This window comes from Nycticebus coucang, chromosome 24 (assembly GCF_027406575.1).
Source record: "Nycticebus coucang isolate mNycCou1 chromosome 24, mNycCou1.pri, whole genome shotgun sequence".
NCBI lineage: Eukaryota > Metazoa > Chordata > Mammalia > Primates > Lorisidae > Nycticebus > Nycticebus coucang.
This window is the reverse complement of record NC_069803.1, coordinates 4,729-13,613: the sequence shown is the minus strand read 5'-3', so window position 1 is coordinate 13,613 and position 8,885 is coordinate 4,729. Positions and strand designations below refer to the sequence as shown.

General features: G+C 45.4%; 2 pseudogenes across 2 annotated transcripts; both read left to right on the top strand.

The window, feature by feature from the left end:
- The first annotated feature begins 1,650 nt into the window (after positions 1–1,650).
- Positions 1,651–3,428, top strand: LOC128576453 (methionine adenosyltransferase 2 subunit beta-like; annotated as a pseudogene). The gene has a single exon (XR_008377376.1). The product of XR_008377376.1 is annotated as a methionine adenosyltransferase 2 subunit beta-like (transcript).
- A 3,385-nt stretch (positions 3,429–6,813) lies between these two features.
- On the top strand, positions 6,814–8,591 carry LOC128576370 (methionine adenosyltransferase 2 subunit beta-like; annotated as a pseudogene). The gene has a single exon (XR_008377358.1). The product of XR_008377358.1 is annotated as a methionine adenosyltransferase 2 subunit beta-like (transcript).
- Positions 8,592–8,885: the final 294 nt, after the last annotated feature.

Here is an 8,885-nt window from a genome sequence, read left to right as displayed (position 1 = left end):
AATTTTGCTCCCCTACTCTAGCATATAACAGGCAGTATGCTTTGCAAGCGAGTCCAAACATCGTGTTTCTGACTGTGTTCATCCATACTGAACTCTTTTCCCAGAACACCTGCCTCTTCGTCATTCCTTCTGGAGGGTGTTAATCCAGCCAGAACTCTTCTCCTCATCTTTCTGCTACAGTCATCACCTCGTCTTACTGCTACTTTACATCCATTGAGTAATCCTATTCAGGACGATGCGGGTCCGCACCGCGTCTTTCTGCTAGGGTACAGTCAGCGAGTGATCCTGCCAAGGGTGATTCGAGCCCTAACAACGCATTTCTGCTACACTAATTAAAGGGAGTAATCCTTCCCAGGGTGATGCGTCTCCTCACCTCAGCTTTGTGCTGCTGTACGTCCAGCGAGTAATCCTCTGCAGGGTGATCACAGTGCTCAGTTCGCTTTCTGCAGTTGTAAACCTAGAGAGTCATCCTGCCCGGGTGATCCGAGGCCTCACCTCACCTTTCTCCTAGTGTACTTTCAGCTAGTGAACCTCTGCAGTGTGAGCGTAGTCCTCACCCCGCCTTTGTGCTATGTGCATCCAGACAGCACTCCTTTCAGAGGACACGATAGTCCTCAGGTTCTGTATGGAAGGAGTGTTGTCTCTTTCAAGCTGGCAGAAAGGAGCAATGCAGACTCGGGTGTGTTCGGACAGGAGTGTGGTCTCTATGGCCATGCATTACTTGAAAGCTTACGTGAGCAGTCGGGTGCTCTCACAGAGGCATGTCATGTGATTGAACACTGCCCGAATGCGAGGTGGGAACTCAGGTGCTCTGTGAAAGGACTGCTGTCTGCGTGCACACTAGCAGAAATGAGTCATGAGGATAGGGTTGCAACGTGAAAAAGTGTCTGGTTGCACATTAGGTTGAAGGAGAGTTGAGGACTCCGGTAGCAGAGGACGAGAGTCATGTGTGACATACTAGGAGAAGGGAGAGGTGAGGACAAACATAGCCAATGGCCATTCAACCGTGTGCATGGTGTCGGTGAGATAAGCAGAGCGTACCTGGCAGTATCCTACTGGCAGAGGAAAGCAGTTTCTTCTCTTAGGTCATGCAATTTAGAGCTACCCGTGAATGCCTTTTTAAAAATTTCACAATACCTAGCTGCCCAGACGGTTCACTGTCACTTTATTTCTAAACACATCAGCGTGTTTCAACGTGCGATCTATTGCAAAGAATACTTGTTCAGGTCGCACATATGACTCTCTCATAATTACTGATGAGGAATTCCTGTCCGCAACGTGCCTGATGGCAGTGAGGACAGCAGTTTAGCCTCACTTTAGCATATAAGCTGCAGTATGCTTCACGGAGGGAAAAAGTTTCTTCTATTGAAGAACGCTTACAAGCGTAAGCGTAAGCGTAAGCCCAGGAAAGACTTTTCCCAACTTCCACGGCACGTCGCATCACGCAACAGGGTTTCCACAGCGCAAACTCTACCAGGGAAATCTTGAATAGTTCGTACCTGTAACTCAACAGTGCTGCTGAGGGAACATCAATGCGTATGCGCTCCGAAGCCGATGTCCCAACTACGTTGCCTCCTAGTGCACAACTTCAGTGACAGTAGAATTTTGCTCCACCCCCCCCCCCCCCAGGCCTGAGAGAGGCGGGCCGAAGGCGACTGAGCTAAGGCCCGCGGCAATCGTGATTGCGGCCGCTGTGGCCGCGGCGCGAAGACGGCGGGCATGGTGGGGCGGCCGAAGGAGCTCTCCATCCACTTTGATCCTGGAAGCTGCCGGCTAGCGGAGGAGGAAGTTAACATCCCTAATAGACGGGTTACAGTTACTGGTGCCACTGGGCTTCTGGGCAGAGCTGTATTCAAGGAATTTCAGCAGAATAATTGGCATGCTGTTGGCTGTGGTTTTCGAAGAGCAAGACCAAAATTTGAACAGGTTAAGCTACTGGATTCTAATGCGGTTCATCACATTGTTTATGATTTTCAGCCCCATGTCATAGTACATTGTGCAGCAGAGAGAAGACCAGATGTTGTAGAAAATCAGCCAGATGCTGCTTCTCAACTTAATGTGGATGCTTCTGGGGATTTAGCTAAGGAAGCAGCTGCAATTGGAGCAGTTCTCATCTGCATTAGCTCAGATCATGTATCTGATGGAACAAATCCACCTTATAGGGAGGAAGACATACCAAATCCTCTAAATTTGTATGGCAAAACAAAATTAGAAGGAGAAAAAGCTGTCTTGGAGAACAATTTAGGAGCTGCTGTTTTGTGGTTTCCTGTTTTGTACGGAGAAGTTGAGAAGCTTGAAGAAAGTGCTGTGACTCTTATGTTTGATAAAGTGCAGTTCAGCAACAAGTCAGCAAACATGGACCACTGGCAGCAGAGGTTTCCCACTCATGTCAAAGATGTAGCTACTGTGTGTCGGCAGCTAGCAGAGAAGAGGATGCTGGATCCGTCGATTCAGGGAACCTTTCACTGGTCTGGCAATGAAAAAATGACTAAGTATGAAATGGCATGTGCAATTGCAGATGCCGTCAATCTCCCTAGCAGTCACTTAGGACCTATTACTGACAGCCCTGTCCTAAGGAGCACAGCGTCCAAGAAATGCTCAGCTTGATTGCTCCAAATTAGAGACCTTGGGCATCGGCCTGCGAACACCATCTCGAATTGGAATCCAAGAAGCACTTTGGCCTTTTCTCATTGACAAGAGATGGAGACAAACAGTCTTTCATTAGTTTGTTGGCTTTGTTTATTATTTTTTTTTTTATTTGTAATGAAAAGTACAGTATGCGGCACTTTTTAAAGAAGAAAGGAAATAGTTTTGTATGAGTACTCCTTAACTGTGACTCTTATGATCTTTCAGGTAAATGATGCTCTTGCACTAGTGAATCGGTCTAAAGAAATAAAAGGCAACGTTGCCTTGTTTGCAGTAATGATATTTCTGTTTATCATTTTGTTTGTTATGGCTTAACTCGCATTTTGAGAATAATAAGTTATGATTCTTAACTATTTGAGAACCAGGATGAAACAGATCTGCTGTAGACTTTTCTTTGATGAGATGTATTCATTCCCATAATTCCACATTTTCAGGGTTTTTGCAATTATTTACCCTTTTATGTTGATTATTTTAAAGTGTGTGAAATAATATGAAAATCACTGGTGTTCGTCATTTGCTTTGCTTGAGCTCAGAACAAAATGTTTGAAGAGAGAAACTTTATTTTTGCAATGTAACATACAGTTTTTATGCTTGACATATTTCAACATATTATGTATACTGGAACTTCTACAGCTTGATGCCTCCTGCTTTTGTAGAAGTATGCAGTGAACACTTGAGAGAAACGGTGTGTGCGAACTTGCACTTTTTTAATATAAAAATATAACTGTCCTTTTCACTCCATGTTGCTAAGTGATATTTCATATGTGTGGTTACTCATAATAATGGGCCTTGTAGCTTTTGACCATCCACGAATAATAAATATATACTGCTTGCATGTAAAAAAAAAAAAAAACAAAAAAAACAAAAAAAGAATTTTGCTTCCGTACTCTAGCATATAACAGGCAGTATGCTTTGCAAGCGAGTCCAAACACAGTATTTCTGACTGTGTTCTTCCATACTGAACTCTTTTCCCAGAACACCTGCGTCTTCGTCATTCCTTCTGGAGAGTGTTAATCCAGCCAGAACTCTTCTCCTCATCTTTCTGCTACAGTCATCACCTCGTCCTACTGCTACTGTACATCCATTGAGTAGTCCTATTTAGGACGATCCGAGTCCGTACCGCGTCTTTCCGCATACCGTCAGCGAGTAATCCTGCCAAGGGTGATTCGAGCCATAACAACGCATTTCTGCTACTGTAATTAGAGGGAGTAATCCTTCCCAGGGTGATGCGTCTCCTCACCTCAGCTTTGTGCTGCTGTACGTCCAGCGAGCAATCCTCTGCAGGGTGATCACGGTGCTCAGTTCGCTTTCTGCAGTTGTAAACCTAGAGAGTCATCTTGCCCGGGTGATACGAGGCCTCACCTCACCTTTCTCCTAGTGTACTTTCAGCTAGTGAACCTCTGCAGTGTGAGCGTAGTCTTCACCCCGCCTTTGTGCTATGTGCATCCAGACAGCACTCCTTTCAGAGGACACGATAGTCCTCAGGTTCTGTATGGAAGGAGTGTTGCCTCTTTCAAGCTGGCGGAAAGGAACAATGCAGACTCGGGTGTGTTCGGACAGGAGTGTGGTCTATATGGCCATGCATTACTTGAAAGCTTACGTGAGCAGTCGGGTGCTCTCACAGAGGCATGTCATGTGATTGAACATTGCCCGAATGCGAGGTGAGAACTCAGGTGCTCTGTGAAAGGATTGCTGTCTGCGTGCTCACTAGCAGAAATGAGTCATGAGGACAGGGTTGCAACGTGAAAAAGTGTCTGGTTGCACGTTACATGGAAGGAGAGTTGAGGACTCCGGTAACAGAGGAAGAGAGTCATGTGTGGCATACTAGGAGAAGGGAGAGGTGAGGACAAACTTAGCCAATGGCCATTCAACCGTGTGCATGGTGTCGGTGAGGTAAGCAGAGCTCCACTACTCTAGCTTATACCTGGCAGTATCCTACTGGCAGAGAAAAGCAGTTTCTTCTCTTAGGTCATGCAATTCAGAGCTACCCGTGAATGGCTTTGTAAAAATTTCACAATACCTAGCTGCCCAGACGGTTCACAGGCACTTTATTTCTAAACACATCAGCGTGTTTCAACGTGCGATCTATTCCAAAGAATACTTGTACAGGTCGCACATATGACTCTCTGATAATTCCTGATGAGGCAACACTAATACGTATGCATCCCTGACCAATTTAGGTTTATTAGCCAACAGCCACGTCCGCAACGTGCCTGATGGCAGTGAGGACAGTAGTTTAGCCCCACTTTAGCATATAAGCTGCAGTATGCTTCACGGAGGGAAAAAGTTTCTTCTATTGAAGAACGCTTACATAGGTACCCAGGAAAGACTTTTCCCAACTTCCACGGCACGTCGCATCACGCAACAGGGTTTCCACAGCGCAAACTCTACCAGGGAAATCTTGAATAGTTCGTACCTGTAACTCAACAGTGCTGCTGAGGGAACATCAATGCGTATGCGCTCCGAAGCCGATGTCCCAACTACGTTGCCTCCTAGTGCACAACTTCAGTGACAGTAGAATTTTGCTCCCCTACTCTAGCATATAACAGGCAGTATGCTTTGCAAGCGAGTCCAAACATCGTGTTTCTGACTGTGTTCATCCATACTGAACTCTTTTCCCAGAACACCTGCCTCTTCGTCATTCCTTCTGGAGGGTGTTAATCCAGCCAGAACTCTTCTCCTCATCTTTCTGCTACAGTCATCACCTCGTCTTACTGCTACTTTACATCCATTGAGTAATCCTATTCAGGACGATGCGGGTCCGCACCGCGTCTTTCTGCTAGGGTACAGTCAGCGAGTGATCCTGCCAAGGGTGATTCGAGCCCTAACAACGCATTTCTGCTACAGTAATTAAAGGGAGTAATCCTTCCCAGGGTGATGCGTCTCCTCACCTCAGCTTTGTGCTGCTGTACGTCCAGCGAGTAATCCTCTGCAGGGTGATCACAGTGCTCAGTTCGCTTTCTGCAGTTGTAAACCTAGAGAGTCATCCTGCCCGGGTGATCCGAGGCCTCACCTCACCTTTCTCCTAGTGTACTTTCAGCTAGTGAACCTCTGCAGTGTGAGCGTAGTCCTCACCCCGCCTTTGTGCTATGTGCATCCAGACAGCACTCCTTTCAGAGGACACGATAGTCCTCAGGTTCTGTATGGAAGGAGTGTTGTCTCTTTCAAGCTGGCAGAAAGGAGCAATGCAGACTCGGGTGTGTTCGGACAGGAGTGTGGTCTCTATGGCCATGCATTACTTGAAAGCTTACGTGAGCAGTCGGGTGCTCTCACAGAGGCATGTCATGTGATTGAACACTGCCCGAATGCGAGGTGGGAACTCAGGTGCTCTGTGAAAGGACTGCTGTCTGCGTGCACACTAGCAGAAATGAGTCATGAGGATAGGGTTGCAACGTGAAAAAGTGTCTGGTTGCACATTAGGTTGAAGGAGAGTTGAGGACTCCGGTAGCAGAGGACGAGAGTCATGTGTGACATACTAGGAGAAGGGAGAGGTGAGGACAAACATAGCCAATGGCCATTCAACCGTGTGCATGGTGTCGGTGAGATAAGCAGAGCGTACCTGGCAGTATCCTACTGGCAGAGGAAAGCAGTTTCTTCTCTTAGGTCATGCAATTTAGAGCTACCCGTGAATGCCTTTTTAAAAATTTCACAATACCTAGCTGCCCAGACGGTTCACTGTCACTTTATTTCTAAACACATCAGCGTGTTTCAACGTGCGATCTATTGCAAAGAATACTTGTTCAGGTCGCACATATGACTCTCTCATAATTACTGATGAGGAATTCCTGTCCGCAACGTGCCTGATGGCAGTGAGGACAGCAGTTTAGCCTCACTTTAGCATATAAGCTGCAGTATGCTTCACGGAGGGAAAAAGTTTCTTCTATTGAAGAACGCTTACAAGCGTAAGCGTAAGCGTAAGCCCAGGAAAGACTTTTCCCAACTTCCACGGCACGTCGCATCACGCAACAGGGTTTCCACAGCGCAAACTCTACCAGGGAAATCTTGAATAGTTCGTACCTGTAACTCAACAGTGCTGCTGAGGGAACATCAATGCGTATGCGCTCCGAAGCCGATGTCCCAACTACGTTGCCTCCTAGTGCACAACTTCAGTGACAGTAGAATTTTGCTCCACCCCCCCCCCCCCAGGCCTGAGAGAGGCGGGCCGAAGGCGACTGAGCTAAGGCCCGCGGCAATCGTGATTGCGGCCGCTGTGGCCGCGGCGCGAAGACGGCGGGCATGGTGGGGCGGCCGAAGGAGCTCTCCATCCACTTTGATCCTGGAAGCTGCCGGCTAGCGGAGGAGGAAGTTAACATCCCTAATAGACGGGTTACAGTTACTGGTGCCACTGGGCTTCTGGGCAGAGCTGTATTCAAGGAATTTCAGCAGAATAATTGGCATGCTGTTGGCTGTGGTTTTCGAAGAGCAAGACCAAAATTTGAACAGGTTAAGCTACTGGATTCTAATGCGGTTCATCACATTGTTTATGATTTTCAGCCCCATGTCATAGTACATTGTGCAGCAGAGAGAAGACCAGATGTTGTAGAAAATCAGCCAGATGCTGCTTCTCAACTTAATGTGGATGCTTCTGGGGATTTAGCTAAGGAAGCAGCTGCAATTGGAGCAGTTCTCATCTGCATTAGCTCAGATCATGTATCTGATGGAACAAATCCACCTTATAGGGAGGAAGACATACCAAATCCTCTAAATTTGTATGGCAAAACAAAATTAGAAGGAGAAAAAGCTGTCTTGGAGAACAATTTAGGAGCTGCTGTTTTGTGGTTTCCTGTTTTGTACGGAGAAGTTGAGAAGCTTGAAGAAAGTGCTGTGACTCTTATGTTTGATAAAGTGCAGTTCAGCAACAAGTCAGCAAACATGGACCACTGGCAGCAGAGGTTTCCCACTCATGTCAAAGATGTAGCTACTGTGTGTCGGCAGCTAGCAGAGAAGAGGATGCTGGATCCGTCGATTCAGGGAACCTTTCACTGGTCTGGCAATGAAAAAATGACTAAGTATGAAATGGCATGTGCAATTGCAGATGCCGTCAATCTCCCTAGCAGTCACTTAGGACCTATTACTGACAGCCCTGTCCTAAGGAGCACAGCGTCCAAGAAATGCTCAGCTTGATTGCTCCAAATTAGAGACCTTGGGCATCGGCCTGCGAACACCATCTCGAATTGGAATCCAAGAAGCACTTTGGCCTTTTCTCATTGACAAGAGATGGAGACAAACAGTCTTTCATTAGTTTGTTGGCTTTGTTTATTATTTTTTTTTTTATTTGTAATGAAAAGTACAGTATGCGGCACTTTTTAAAGAAGAAAGGAAATAGTTTTGTATGAGTACTCCTTAACTGTGACTCTTATGATCTTTCAGGTAAATGATGCTCTTGCACTAGTGAATCGGTCTAAAGAAATAAAAGGCAACGTTGCCTTGTTTGCAGTAATGATATTTCTGTTTATCATTTTGTTTGTTATGGCTTAACTCGCATTTTGAGAATAATAAGTTATGATTCTTAACTATTTGAGAACCAGGATGAAACAGATCTGCTGTAGACTTTTCTTTGATGAGATGTATTCATTCCCATAATTCCACATTTTCAGGGTTTTTGCAATTATTTACCCTTTTATGTTGATTATTTTAAAGTGTGTGAAATAATATGAAAATCACTGGTGTTCGTCATTTGCTTTGCTTGAGCTCAGAACAAAATGTTTGAAGAGAGAAACTTTATTTTTGCAATGTAACATACAGTTTTTATGCTTGACATATTTCAACATATTATGTATACTGGAACTTCTACAGCTTGATGCCTCCTGCTTTTGTAGAAGTATGCAGTGAACACTTGAGAGAAACGGTGTGTGCGAACTTGCACTTTTTTAATATAAAAATATAACTGTCCTTTTCACTCCATGTTGCTAAGTGATATTTCATATGTGTGGTTACTCATAATAATGGGCCTTGTAGCTTTTGACCATCCACGAATAATAAATATATACTGCTTGCATGTAAAAAAAAAAAAAAACAAAAAAAACAAAAAAAGAATTTTGCTTCCGTACTCTAGCATATAACAGGCAGTATGCTTTGCAAGCGAGTCCAAACACAGTATTTCTGACTGTGTTCTTCCATACTGAACTCTTTTCCCAGAACACCTGCGTCTTCGTCATTCCTTCTGGAGAGTGTTAATCCAGCCAGAACTCTTCTCCTCATCTTTCTGCTACAGTCATCACCTCGTCCTACTGCTACTG